Source organism: Syngnathus leptorhynchus, chromosome 10 (assembly GCF_054491065.1).
Source record: "Syngnathus leptorhynchus isolate UIUO chromosome 10, UIUO_Slep, whole genome shotgun sequence".
NCBI lineage: Eukaryota > Metazoa > Chordata > Actinopteri > Syngnathiformes > Syngnathidae > Syngnathus > Syngnathus leptorhynchus.
The window spans coordinates 2,783,872-2,798,227 of NC_141204.1; the positions used below are offsets into that span (position 1 = coordinate 2,783,872).

The 14,356-nt window shown below is 41.7% G+C and overlaps 1 protein-coding gene across 2 annotated transcripts in view; it reads left to right on the top strand.

Annotated features, from left to right (window-relative positions):
• Positions 1 to 6,147: 6,147 nt before the first annotated feature.
• The window catches only part of LOC147049923 (receptor-type tyrosine-protein phosphatase epsilon-like), a 37,193-nt gene continuing 28,984 nt past the window's right edge, over positions 6,148 to 14,356 (top strand). For both annotated transcript variants that reach the window (XM_085923022.1, XM_085923023.1), the window contains exons 1-3: positions 6,148 to 6,251; positions 6,576 to 6,639; positions 12,415 to 12,470. The gene's annotated coding sequence lies outside the window, so the exon portion shown is untranslated. The remainder of the gene's footprint in view (positions 6,252 to 6,575; positions 6,640 to 12,414; positions 12,471 to 14,356) is intronic.

A 14,356-nucleotide genomic window follows, 5' to 3' on the forward strand; every position in this document is an offset into this window, starting at 1 on the left:
AGTGACAGCTGGAATAGTTGTGGCACAAATGTTCAGTTAACGTGGATTTCTAAGATTTCTTTGACGTTCTCCGTCATATATAGATTTTTTTGCAAGTGACACTCTTGCTCCGACACTCACCGGTTACAGGCACTCACGGCGGAGATCTCCATCTCGCGGCTCCGCCGCTGCTGCTGCTGCTGCTGGTGGTGCTGATGCTGCCGCTGCTGCAATCCCTGTGCATTCATGATTGAGTGTAAGTGTGTATGTGCGAGGGAGGAAGGCAGGGAGAGGGTGGGCTGGCGGGTGGGGGGGAGTAGGAGTGGAGGGGGACGGCGTAAAAACTGACGGGGAGAGTCCAGTCGGCGGTCCGCATCGTTGGTGAAGACCCCCTTAACTTGCCCTCCACGGGCTGGATGTTTTGACACGGAGATGTTATGTAATCCGAACGGAGCTTTAGAAGGCGGCGGAGGAGGGGCGGGAAGGGGATGGGAGAGGGTTTGGGGTGAGGTAGGAGGGGGGGAGGAGGGGGGTGTCTGAAAAATGATAATGCATTGTGCTTTTAATTGGATGTCTCCCGCTCACCCACTTCTACACCACCTCCGCCCGTCCATAGGTCTGACACTTTGTTTATGAACGCTATTGAAGGGGGCTGAATCGGTGCCGTGCAAAGCCGGGGGTGGTAAAAAAGGAGAGGGGGGGGGGTCACAAAAGAGGAAGAGATCCAGCGCAGTGGCAGTCTTAATGAGACTCAGAGACGAGTGGGAGAATTAAATAATGTGAGAAAGTAATAGAGACAGTGAGTCGAGAGAGAGGAATGTACTTGTGCTCCGGTAGCTGGCTGATATCGATTGGCCGGCCACCTGATATTTATTAGGCGGGCTCTAAATTCATTCCCTCCCTCTGTGATCTAATGACATATACGAGCCTGCCGATAAAGCCAACGGATAAACTCATTAGAGTATTTGTCCGCATCTACTATAAATATGTAACATGCAAGCAGCGAGGCCGGATGATAATCCTGAGCCATTTTCAAGTGATGGATATGGACCGGCTGGTTCTGTGACATCACAAATATAAGTTGCATCATTATTTCCTGGCCTTAATGCCAACAAGAGTTTTCATCCTGGAGGTCAGGACGGTGGTAGCATTGGTCATTGCAGTGATCTGCTGACTGTTGTCTTATTGATTTACTTGTCCCGTCCACCACTCTGCCCGGCATGTTCTTAAACCTGGCGACAAGCTTTTGGGGCCGAGACGCCGCATGCATGCTGATCGCCACCCTGCAGCAGACCTCTTTTTTTCTTCGTGTCTCTAAATCCATCCATTTTTGCGACGGGCCGTGCATTTGGTGGCTTGTTCTTAAGTGTCGGATTGAGAAGAAAATGTATTTTTGCTTTCAACAGCACGACAATATGTGACAGTTCTAATGAGAAAGGGATGTTTGCGCCATTGTGGGGGTGAACGCAGCCGACATAATTCCGAGTCAATCGATATATTAAAACTTCAGAACAAAAGTATTTGCATTTAGGTTATGAATGTAGGTCAGAAGAGAAGGCCTTGCTGGTTGTGACACATGCGGCGACAGACAACCATTCAGAGTGTCACTGGGCGGAAGGAAGTCAGGCATGTCAGCGACTGCCTCGAAATCCGGCTGTGCGTAATGAGTAGTATAGCACACACACGTCAACCGGGTAGAGCTTCCCTCCCTCCGCCGATCCCTTAATTCCCTTTCTTCCACGATTCTGATTGACTTGCCACAGGCTGTAATACATGAAAACGCTTCCTCATATTAATGCAAGGGGAAAAAAAGAAAAAAGACCCCCCGAGTGCTCACTGATGACTGTCAGTTTAACAGTTCATTATGGGAAGGGAGCAGCGGAGCCTCGGGGCCGTTGCACACGCCAGACTTTCGAGCATTTCAATGAAGATGTTCCATAAAAGATCAGAGGAGAGTCGCCAAAGTTCCGACACGAGCGCTATTCTATTTCTGAGATCATCTCGAGCTCCCGCAGGGGGAACGCCTCAGTCTCAAAGGTGAGCCGCTTGTGTAGTCAAATAAATCTCCCACATTCACATCTCATCCCTAGGTGGAAAAGAAATGCTTATATTAGCATTCGAAAAAAGCCAAGCAGGCGTGCATACATATTTTTATCTAAACTGTTTGTCAGTGTTTTTCTACTGTACGCCGCCAACTCCGGGGGATCGTGACATGAGTGATCACTGGAAATAGCAAACTTGCATAAACAAGCTTTTTTTTTTTTTTTTTTTTTTCCAAACTTGGCTTACACGGCGGATTATGCTGATAGCATAAAGACGGGCGTACAAATGATCAATACGCTTAGATGACACGCCATGCTCAATCAACAGCACGGCGAGCTTGTCAAAAAAAGACGTCCTCGTCATTAGTCGAGAGAGATTTAAATATGTCGGTGTCGACGTACTCTCTAATGTTTCTACATTTGTGGTCTGCTTAGCCGGGTTGCAAAGATTCACGCCAGATTTAGATTGCGGAGATGTCAATCAAGCATTTTCTAGAGGGCTTTTCCTCATTAAAGTTGAAAATGAGTCACCCATCTCTTGTGCAAGCCTTAAAATAGCCATCCAACAATTTAAAACACACTGTAAATGTATTTTATTACATTTGTTTTTGTATTTCATGCAATTGGAAAAAACAACAACAATCCAAACAGGCAAATCTGCAATGTATTAAATATTTAATATTTTATTTATTTAAATACATTTTGTATTTAATTATTTATTTATTTATTAAATAGTGTGTCTAGATGATCATTCCTCCAAGAGATAATATTCAATTAAATTCCTCCTTCTACAGGTTAAATCAAGTGTTAATCCAATAAAATTTGCCCTATTAGACTCTTGGGGCAGTTTTACCCCAGCGAGAACCATTAAAATCAGTGTAATCCATCACTATTAATGGCCGTGGAAAATTGGCTGTTAAAACAAATGCTAATTTGTCAAGATGTTATAAAGCACTGATAATTAAACATAGAACAAATAATCAAGGCATGGAACTTGTTACATCATTTCCCTTTTAGCTATTCTCTTTGCTCACCACGCGATGCAATGCTAAGTCGTTTGGTAATCTCAGGGTGATAAAATCTGGGAAAAATCACCGGAAACTGTCAATTCAACGACGACGTGTTTCTTGTGTAAACCACATTTCGATAATCGTGTTTATTTATGCGCCGCCTAGCCGGTCCCTCGCGAGGCCACGTTCAAACTCGGCTAATCTGACGTTGGGCGGATTCTCCTTGGATCAACACAAGTGAATGACAGCAAATGTACAAGCACACTCTTTCATGTTTAATACAGTTTAGATTCAATTTGGGCAAAGCGTGAGATGCTACGGTAGCCTCGGAGAGTGCACACAAGGAGAAAAAAAAAAAACCCCATGATGGAACTATTAGCATACAAGCTGTCAAACAGTAGCCGCGGCGCTCATATATATATATATTTTTTTTTATCGTCAGATATGGCACGGCCTGCTCGTTTTAATACTCAAGGAGGAGGCCATTCAAATTTGGGCAGTTTGACAAAGTGCAAATGTTTCTGATTATTTAATTGGAAAAGAAAAAGCTGGTTGCAATTCTGGAAGGTTGTTGATAAAATAACAAAGACACAAACTTACCTTGAGGGTACTAAAAGGTAAAGAATGATTATTAAGGCGAACCGAAGCTCATTTGGGTAAAACGTGTTCCGTTGACAAGTACAAATACACAAACGGGTTTATGAAAAGAAGAAAATTAGATTTGCCGACCGAATCCTCAGATGAATTGTGTGCTTCTGAACCAAAAACAATGAATTCCAACAATGCTCGTTAGATACAAAACAAGGTGAACTCGAAACTTTTTTTTTTTAAACTTTTTCTTAAATGTAAGGTAAAAATAATATTGGAACAAGTCAGGTGTAGAATTGCATCGTTATTTAACCAGCAAAAGTAGACTGGTAACTTCATCGAATCGTTTGATTCACACATTGACTCTTGCTTTGATTCTCTGTAACGATTGCATTTTTTTTTTGTAATCATTACGGCGTCAACACAATCCGAGAGCACGGCCTGCACTTGTTGAAACTTTTATTTTATATCTAGAGAGGATCATCGCTGAGCCCAGTTAAGCCTCATACGTTTGTTTCCTTTGAAACACAACATCGTGCCGAGCCTTTGTTTGGATTTCAGCCCGTGCGATGAATCAGAATGGGCTTCTGCTGAGTTTGCTTATCAAAACAAAGATGTTCCACGAAAACAGGCAGTGTCATTAATCTATCGAAGATTTCGTAGAGTTAGAAAAGGTGGGTGTAATAATAGAAACGTCTGTTTCTCGACTAATATGAGAAGTCTTCTTCTCGTGACTCACTACAAGTGTCCGTGGAATTCTCGTGTGCGAGATTTTGCCGTGTCTGCTCAAGCGAAAAAACCACTGTTACTCATCCACTTTCCTCATCTGAGTTCAGATTTCAGTGAAGCAGACGAATGACTCGCTGGGATTTTAGGCGGGAAAGCCATGATGCGGCATCTTTTAGGATTGAAGAAGCAAAGAAACGCCGCGGCGTCGACAAGCTTGTCAGCTACAGTTGGAGTCGACGTAAATGTGGAATGGAAATAGCGTGTCACTCAAACCACAGTCAGCGGGGGACATGACATCGGAGTTTTGAGAATCTTGTCTGCAGTGATTTCAAATGCGGAGAAAAAAAACATGCTGTGCAAGATATTTCTGCAATGCCCCTCCCCTTAAAATATACTTGGACCCTCCCCCCTCCCTTCAGGCCAAATAACTTGAGTATTTTCCAATTATTTTGCCAATTTCCGTCCTTCACCGATAGGAAAGACATCCTGAATGTTTAATCGGTATTTTTTTTGGAAGATTTCTTTTAGTTTGTAAAAACATGTACTGAGAAATCCTTGGCCTCCTAAACTTCGTGCGGCGGAAGCTAATTCGTTGGCGTCTTCCGTGAATGGCGGCGAATAGTATTGACGACTTCAAAAGCGTAGGGCAAATAGTGTGTCTGAATTCATGCACCCCTTGAGATGAAGATGCAGCTTGGCATCGCTGAGGGAGCCTGCCAGATCTGTCGGCGGCCATTGTGGAAGTGCTTACTCATGCGTGGGCTTTACGCACACACACACACACACACACAGACGGGCTCACACACGCTAGATGTGTTCTTAAAACATTCACTGCTGCTCTCTGCGTAGACTGGACAGACACACTCACACACAGACACACAGCGCTGTTTCTGAAGAGAAGCCCCATTGACTGCTTGATAGAATCTCCCTCTTTGAGGTATGTTTGTCACAGCGGAGGCCCTCGCTATTGGTTTGTCTGACACAAACTCAAAGGGCACAGAACTTTATGTATTGTTTACTCATGGTCACAAAACATCCGAGTATTCGCATGCGGCAATTAACAAAGCTTTTGTACGTGTATCATTCTCGCCATCTATTGATGGGTTATTTATTCAAACTTTAGACATCATTGATTTCACAAGGTATGATTTCTTTCCACGATATTTTACAAGCGCTGCACACGGCGGGCGCACCCCGAGGCAAACCGCAGTTGTTGACAGTTAAATACCTTTCCCGAGATGAGCAGGTGATCATCGCGCATGCAGATGAAGATAGATTGCTGCCGACCAGGAATACTCTTACTTGGAAGACGAGGGTCGAGGGGAACGTGGTTGCTAAGGAACAATGACGAGATTGTGCAGAGTGGTAGATATCTCACACTATGGCAAGGCCATTAAAACACTCCTTAGACATATGCAAAAAAAAAAAGGTCCTGAAGCTTCCTTTTATCTGAAAGCACAATTTGCAGATGAAAAGTTTAGAAGACATTTATAAATTTTCAGACAAAAAGGGGCACATATAGAAACGCGTATTCACGCTCACACCTATTTCTAATTTGATCTCTATACCCCACCCAACAAAAGTACCCTGACATTTGCAAGTTGCAACAGTATGAAGCTAAAAACTACTAATAGATACTCTCCAACAGACATTGGTACTTTATAAAATGTTTAAAACTGATTGAGATGCTCAACATTCTCTTAAATATACATACATATATGTACACACAATATTTACAAAATCGAACTTTATTTTGAAAGTGCTCACATTCTGCTTTACTTTGAACTGCCATTTGCAAACAGGAAGTTGTGACGTTAATCAGTGTGTTGTAACCTCTCTACGTGTGATGACGAAGAGGAAAAGTTACTCTATATCGTTCCAATCTTGTAAGCGGGTAGTAACGGTAAGTTTAAACCCTCAAACATGTTTTTACCAACATTCTTACGAGCATAAGTATGACACCAATCTACCTACTTACACTACGTCATTCATGTGAGTACAGCAGTGTGTGAATTTAAGCAAAACAATCGGCATCCATGTTGGCTCGCACCTGTTGCGGCTAATTAGTATTTGGCTATTAGCAGCTTGGCTAACACGGCTTTGTGTCGTTTTGAACCAGGATGACTGTTCTAGACGCAGCATGGCTTATAGATTTAAGGAAGATTAAAATGGAGAAGTTCAACATCATCTTACCTGCCTTCACCCTGCTTCTTCTCTCTGCTCTCAGAAGCAGAAGCCGCCGCCATTTTGACTTCACCGCCGCCATTTTGGCTTCACCCCAATCACGAGACGTGAGTAATTAAAACAAAAATCATAATTGATAACTGATGACTGTTTTCTATTCTTGCCTACCAATTTGGTGGTTAATTTGACATTTAAATTGTGTAGATAATTCCCATGCTAATGATTTCAGATGTAAACGTGTAGTAATTATGTTTACCATGATTTTACAAATATTTGAAATAAAATAGTGTGTTAGGGTGCTTATTTGTTAAAGTAGAGACAGACCTAAAGTATGGCTTTTTGTTTGAGCGAATGCAATATCTAGCTGGTTGTTGGAGCCCAATAAACTCTCTGCACTATTTCAAATGATGTTTCCCTGTCAGTTTCATGCCGTTCATCTTCTTTTATATCTTTTATGTCGGTCACACTTTGGTGATATCGCTCTTCATGGTTGCTGCTTCACTTGCTTAAAAAAAGTCCCTGAACTTAGAAATAAGAGTTTCTTCTTTTCCACCCCTTCACTGGTACTGCAGTGTCAATGAAAAACAATCTTCCATTTAGTCTATCATTTCCTGTTGTCTGCGCCCTACTAATTGTTCCTATTAGACATGTATATCATGCAAGATGCCCTCTTCGTCTTGTAAAACGACTGAGGCACACCATAGAAGCAGTGGTGCTTTGTTAAAACCTCCTTCTCTAGTAGTTAAAACAATTTGTGAGTTGGAACAGTCTCTCGAGTCTAATTAACTTGTTTGAAATTTATAGGGGGGGAAAAAATCCTGGATTTTTTACAATCCAACTTTTTGTTGTGATTGTGATTATGTTACGGCTTCCTGTGCTTGAATAAGCAACAACAAAAGCACAATAATGTATCCTTGAGTCAAAGGAATTCATGACACAAAAGCTGCAGGCAATACCAAACCCAGAATTTGGAGAGCAACACAAAAATAATATAAGCGTTTTGTTTTTTCTTTGTTTCTTTTATATCATCGATTTAGCTAGGTATCTAGCAAGCTTGCTATTCCCTTCTCTCAATAAGACAGAAGTAGACAAACATCAAACATTGAGATTTATGACTGTATAAAAGTATGATCAATAAAAACCAAAAAGGCCAACCGACACCTATTGCTCAGTTCTAATTGCATCCCAACGCAACTCTGGTTCCGGATGTTTGCTTTTTTCCCTTTTTTAAATGAGTCTATGGTGATCTGCAAGCCGGAAATTACATTAGACTGTCTGTCGGCCGCCCCCTGACACTTGGTGGCAGGTCACTTTCTCCTCTCCCCCAACTCCCGGCACTCCAAACACTTAAGCTATTAACCTTATTTTACTTTGGACAACCTGGATGGATTACCCTCTTTCTTATAATGGCTTTCCCTTCCTCCATTGTATTTTCTTTAAACTTATGGGCTGTTTAGCCTTTCCTTTAATGGTCAACATAGAACAGTAGACAGACTTGAAAATTCCCTTGAGCCATTTCTTTGGAGACAGGTATGTAGGGAAGCAGCCAAATGGTTTTATTTGAGAGTAATTCAGTCAAAGCTAGCTGATGAGAATGCTTGCAGTAAGCTGTCATTTTAGCTTGAAAAAAAAAAAAAGCCTTCATTTGCGTTGTTGTTGTTTTCATTGTAAGGATGACTCAAACAGTTTATCTCCTTCCATCCCGTCAGACAGGATATTTAACTGCAAAAGAAAAAGTATTTTGCTTTCACCAAATCTTGACACTAATTTGATAAATGCTCCCGAGAAGAATTGATGATTTTGGTATTGTTTTTTAATGTAATAAAGTGCTGGGGAAAGAATGAATCAATAGGGATGCGAGAAAAATGACCCGAGCAGTTAGACATTGATGGATGCGCGCATGCCAAATTGCTCGCCTTTTAATTGATATCAAGGTCCAGCAATTCAAGTAGCAAATCACTCTTTGAAGATTGTTGTGTCCTGCCCGTCGGCACTAATAACAAAATCTATTCATGTGGTCTTGATTTAAATCGCGTTTTGCATATATTTAAGCATTGATAAAGCTGCGAGAGAAATTCAATTGTTTTGTTCAGTCATTCTTTATTTCCATGCCTTTCTTTAATTGTTTCGAGCAGGAAGGCTCAGAGGCAAACGTGTGAATTTCACACCAAAAGCGGGGAAAAGGAGACACTTTCGGCTCTTCAAAGTGTGGCGAGCCTATTTTGGAAAAGCGTTCAGCGCAAATGAAAACAGATGCAGATTTAGTTTGAAGGTACGCGTTGGCCGTGTGGATTGCTTTTTGGATGACATTGAAGGCCTGGGTGCTGTTGGTCCTTCCAAAGCTTTTATTTTCCAAAATGTTATTATAGATCCAAAAAATAATCAGCTGTCAAGCACATCTGCCTCTGTGGAAAGTGTAGAAAAATGACCAGATGCTCAGTTGAATTATGGTGAATTCCAAAAACTTTCACGCTCATCGCAGTATTCCATCTAGAGTGACTTAATATTTCAGTATTGATAAACGTCACCGTGATCTGCTACCTTGAGCAAAGTCGACCAACTTCCAAAATGTTAACCGGCTTAAATCACCACTTTCACTTTGGAACCTCAGGCGTGAGTACAAATGAAATCCTCCAAAAATAGAAATTTCTTTTCTGTAAAATATCAATCAATACAGACACTTTGAAGCGAGACCACCGCCTCAGAAAAAAAAAAAAAAAAGCACATCATTATTTCAACCCTGTCCGGGTTTGAGTTGGTGCGCTATTGCTTTTTCCATTTACAGTGCAGCGGAATGCTTTAGGTGTTCTGCCAGCTAATGCAGAAATGTGAAGTCAATAACTAAACTAAAATAACAGAAGATTCATAAATTGGAAAATTCCGCTGCTCTTCGTAACCACTTAAATTAGTTATGTGTTGGAAATTTCAGATTTGTTTCTCCCGAGTATGAAACGTCTTCCACTGCAAAGCAATAATTACGATGAACCGGATTGGATGTAAACATCTGCTTCTATTACCACGTTGAATCTCTAAGTTGTTACATCATATGATGAAATGCAAGGCAGCGCTGCGTATTAAACGGTTAGCGAGTGAAATAAGTCAGTGCTCGGGGTCGATGCGCAGAATAGCCTCGAGGGAAATGTGCAGCGCTACAGCGCTCTGCGGCTAATAGTCGCCCATTATTAAAAACCCGGCCCGAGCGAGTCTCTGCTGAAATATCATAACGCCGTATTTGATCTCATGTGTGCTGGCCGTGGCAAGTCGCGTCCAGCCAGCTCAGCCCAAAAAATTTGGTTTTACCTTATTTTACTTGAATAATTTATGTTTATTATTTTCTTTTCCTAGCTGTCATGGGAATCGCAATTGATATTTACCTTTTACGTTCAAATGATTTTTTTTTCTTGGCATCGCATGCGTCTCAACGGGAATTATTCCCAAGCCAGCTGGTCCTAATTAATGTGAATTCTATTTGTATATGCATATGCAGAACTTGGCACTGGCTTCATATTTTGTTCCCGCACCTTATAGGGATTAATATGCGTGGAGAAAATGTGCTCATGAGACTCAAGTCGAAAATTGTACTTCTAGTGAAGAACTTGCGATGCATTGTCATCTTCCTAATACCTGTATTACTTCTGTATTGATTTTATTATATATTTGTACACACTAGCCTGCATTTTAACTCCACAAATTGCTCAGTTCCCGCTTTCGCCAGCTGTATAGAAATTCGGCAAATTAGGCAACGTGTCAATCAAACAGGAGCAAAAGTCCAATTAGCATCTCGATAACGAATTGTGGCGGTGATCGCGAAAAGCATATGGACGAAGGTTCTTACTGTATGAAGCGGCAAATGCAGACAAATGAGGAAGAGTAAAGCCTTCCGAGTTGAACTCTGCTCCCAAAAGCGATACTTGGGTATGTTCTCCTTCCACTGTAAATTGCACATTTCCCAGTTTTGCCCTCGATATTACTAGAATAGTCGCGGCAACCTTTCTGACAATGATGCATAGTCTCTGAAATGGAAGACAAAGAATAATAATTCACAATTTACGTTGAGTTTTTGTCTGTAAAGGCCGTTTTGAAGGAGTCCTCTCATACATGGCAATTGTTTATACGGCAGCTCTGCGCTTTGTGCAATACTAATACTGCTGGCCTGCGACAATCATGTATCCTGATTTCACATGCCGCCTGCGACCCAAACGGTGTTTACCTCACCTAGCAATTGCAGCACCGAGCCCAGCCATCTTCACTCTGACTCCTGATGCTTTTATGGGGGGGGGGGGGGTATGTCCGCACATTTTGGTGCATTACTGTCCACTGATTCAAAATGATCCTTGCAGCTCGTGGACGACTGGGTGTGAATACTAATTGTAGACTCGTGGATGCGGCTTCTTTATTACTTATTTACTTTTGCAAACATGTCCATTATTGCCTACCTCCTGTCCTTTTTCTGAACCCGGCAACTCAAAGGCGCTCCTGCATCCTGCAAAAATACTTTGCAAAGTCTGTAATTATCAAGCTATGAATTCAATCTTGTACATTTCATTTGGCGGAGTTTCCTGTTTTGGTTTGGTCTTTTATGAACCAACGTGACCATTAAATAAAACATTAGGTCTAGTGTTAGGATTGTATTGAAAAACATAAACATCTCAACAGTTGTTGTGTATCATCCCTGCTATTGATCAATGGCCTGGATGTGTTGGCAGAATATGAGCAAATGGGTTTGATTCGATGTGAGCTATTGAAACAATAAAATGATTCCACCTAAAGATGATCTTTTCATAGGAATATAAAAGAAGTCTCGTTTCACAGGAATATGATGCTGCAAAAGTGACAGCCTGAAGCAACAGGGTACGTGTAATTGACCCCTGGTGGATGCCATAAAACTGTCGTTTTTTTGGGGGGGGGGTTCTTTAAGAGATAATTCACAGGATCCATACAAAATCGTTTTCTCAAAGGCGGATGAGGACAAATATAATAACTCTCGTATCAATCACGCTAGTGCTGACTGGGGGAAAAAAGACACCTTTGAGTTCTAGTCTTTGTTGGAGAAGCTTTATCTTTCTTGAAGTGCCGCATAAATGTTTCACAACATATGTATATGAAAAATGGCCATCGCCCATAATCTCCTCCTATAAAAGCAAAAGCAACACAAAGCCAGAGAGATATAAAGATGTTTTGCGTCACTTGATTACATCCTCAGCCAACACGGAATCGCAAACCATTTTCCTGCCATTACCAGACATTTTTGCTTCAGGCGTTGACTGTTTGTTCACAGTAAAAAGCTCTTCTTTGCTTTTGCAGTGTGCATCACAATTCAAGTGAAGAGCTCACCATGGAGCAGCAAGTGCCTTTTCATCCCGGGCTCTGCAACTCTTATTCCTCTCTCTGCGGAGCCAGTTAGAAGCGTATCTACGGCTGCACTTTCACTCGGCTGTGATCTCTTTACCTGTCAGCGGCTCAATAAAGCCCCTCTGCTGTATCTCGGCGCCGCATCTGAATGACTGCGGTTGGTCTCGTCGTGCCTCAGTTAGTCCTCGTGCTTTCTCCAGCTCTCACTCACTCTCCCCTACCGACATATCTGGAAGGACTTGATGTCGCTCAGAGGAACAGGTTGCAAGGAATTAGTTTCATGTCGCGCTTTCTTCGGGGGGGGACATTCCCTTGAGCCTCTGAGGGAGACGTCATTCCGATCGACTCTGACACTCAACAGCATTTAGCGTTTCATGTGAAATTAAGAATACATTGGAATTTCAAAGGTTTGGGCCATTGTGATCATTTTGAGAAAAATTTGATGAATGGGCGGCTGCTCGTAGATGCAAATGTATTTATCATTTTATTTCTTTTATTTTAATAGTTATGATTCTTTTTACTAATTTCAGGTCAGTATCTCTCAGCAAACAGTGACCTATCGTGTCTACCAAGGGTCTTCAAATGGGTAAGTTTGTTTTAGTTTCATTGGTTAACAGTTTAAAATTGTTTTGAAAATGGGTAGACATGCTCAGTGTTAGACTTTTTGGATTTGTTGTTTTTACTGGCTCTGAAGCAACATGTCTTAACTGTGAACACATCTATTTTCTCTCATGGACACCCCGACCAATATTTAATGGCAATTTTCCGCTTACTAAAATGTCTTTGGTTCATTTCAACCCTGCAAGATCTCTCAGTATCACTGCTTATTCTAAAATATCACCTTAAAACATTCAGGTAGAAGCGTCCTTTGTTCTTATTATGCAGCCACTCCTCACAAGGACAAGCTCATCCATGCCCAGAATGAGCTAGCTCATTTCTTTGTGGTGGATTCCATTTTAATTAATGATAACGGAACAAAGCCACCCTCTAGCTAGCTGCCTTGTGTTGTTCGACTGTCTGGCCAAGGCATTGACATCCAAGTACGACTGGCCATCCAAGTAACAGCGCCCTGATCAATAAAGCATATATAGAGGCTGACGGGGGAAGGAAGGGGGAGGCACTTCCACTGCGGTGCTTATATGTTTTGGAAAATATCCGCTGAGGGGTGTGCATCAATCCTTTTAACAGCCACGCTATTAACCATCTTTAGCATTCAGGAAGTACACTCCCACCTCTATGTTTTGCTCCCATTCCATTCAATTACTTTTTATTGGAATTCTGCTGCATTCAAATTGACATCCAAATGACTTATATTGCAACTTCTCCGTTATTATTGATTGGGTCATTCTTTTGGTATTACCTTTTTGTCCTTTGCTCGCCAACAAAAGATAGATTTTATTCCAAAAATGTAGAAGTACAATCCAATTAAATGAGATGAACCAGAGAGATGGAATAGAAAAAAGGTAAGTCATAAAAATATGATGCATAAAAATATTACATGTTGAATAATAATAATAATAATGCCTGTAGCATTGGAGATTTCAGATCATTTTTAAAAAGTGGCCTCAATTACATACTCCCTTTTAGTCAAAATTAAACCAAAATTAAAATGACAGTATTTGAAGGAATCTGTGTAATTACGGCTTTAGTGAATTTAGCTTGACTTTGCCCCCCCCAAAGGACTATTTCCACCCCTGGTGTAATTACTCTTCTATTTTGCTTTGTTTGGTTCAGTGTGAACGCTATCATCCGAACCCTCAGGCAAAACACGCACCAGGGCCAGAATACTGATCGACAATGCTTGACTCAGTCAACGGATGGTGGTAGACATGCTGCAAGTCTACTGATTGGTCAGCCAAAACAAAACCTCAAACACATTTCCCCTCACGAAATAAGCTTGTCGCCGCTTTGTAATAAACAGCCACGTGCCAAAATGAGAGAACACAAAATGCTGGCTATCCTCCACCGTTCGCTTTTGTTGACTTTGTCACGTTCCTCTTCAGCTGTCGCCATCTGGCCAACATGGTGGAAACGCCAACCAGATCAAGGTTTACCACCACAAGCTCAACATTAGCCCGTTACTGTTTGGTGTTGAGAACCTGAAATGTTTTTTTTTTTCCTTCCTCCGACTTCAAACGAAATAGTTGGAAGCAGGAGGCTAAAACCCACTCAATGTCTGAGGAGAGCTGCTGATAATTCCCTGTAGTCTCTTCACCACAGGCAGCATTACGCATTGTCATTTTTTAACTTCACAAAATGTTCATAATAGCCACTTAAAGGATGACTCTCTGCCAGGGACGGCACGTTCAAAGATAAAACTAGCGTAAAGCCCGTGAATGGGGGGAGAAAAAAAAGGCTTTATTTGCCCAAGCCGATAAGTGACAGCGCCATCGCACCGAGGTATTAAAAAGGGAATTTTGCTTTTCTCCCAAGAGACCGTCGTCTTGCCCGGAAATCCCTGTTATGCTGATG